The following is a 720-nucleotide window of genomic DNA, read 5'->3' as shown; positions in this document are numbered from 1 at the left end:
GAGCAGCAACCAGGCTAGTCCAGTCTCCTTTAGCTTTCCCTCGCTTGCTCTTGTCTTTCTTCCTTTTCACCACCAGGGGGCACAAGGGGGCCGTGGCGCTGCCCCAGCTGGTCCTTCTGCCTGTGTCCTCTGTTGTCTGTCACTTGGTTGGCGTGTGGTGCAGGTGGAGAGGGGATGACAGGGTCCCACCAAGTGTCTCTGTCCTCCTGTCCACCTCAGCCTGTTGAGGGGTCCCCGTGAGTGCTGGTCACCAGGCCATCCTCCCAGTCCTGGTGCCCACTCACTCCCAAAGGATGGAAGTGAAACCGCAGGTGAGATGCTGTGTCCAGCCACCGGCCATGAGGGCTGCCCAGTGGGTTGAGGTCTCCCGCCCTGGCTGTGCTCTGCCTATTTGAGGCTCGCGACTTTCCAGGCCGGGCGTCCCCTGGGGCTAGTACTGGGGGACAGAGAACAGAGGAGCAGGGACCTGTCAGGATGCTTTTCCACAAAGCCCGGGAACCACAGGTAAAGCGGCACGCGGCGGTGCCCAGGCCTGTCCGTCCTCTGCCCCGACTCCCTGCCGGTTTCCCCCGTGCAGAGGCTCCCCCCCCGTCACTGTGCCCGAGTCCCTGTGTCCCGTCCCCGTCTGTCCCTCATTCTGTCTCCGCATCTGCTCCCTGCCTCTGCCGTCGCTCCATCACCCGGGACCCCGCCGCCCCTCCCCGCGCGCCCGCGCCCTCG

Source organism: Galeopterus variegatus, unplaced genomic scaffold, assembly GCF_000696425.1.
Source record: "Galeopterus variegatus unplaced genomic scaffold, G_variegatus-3.0.2 Scaffold3453, whole genome shotgun sequence".
NCBI lineage: Eukaryota > Metazoa > Chordata > Mammalia > Dermoptera > Cynocephalidae > Galeopterus > Galeopterus variegatus.
This window is presented reverse-complemented; position numbering follows the sequence as displayed.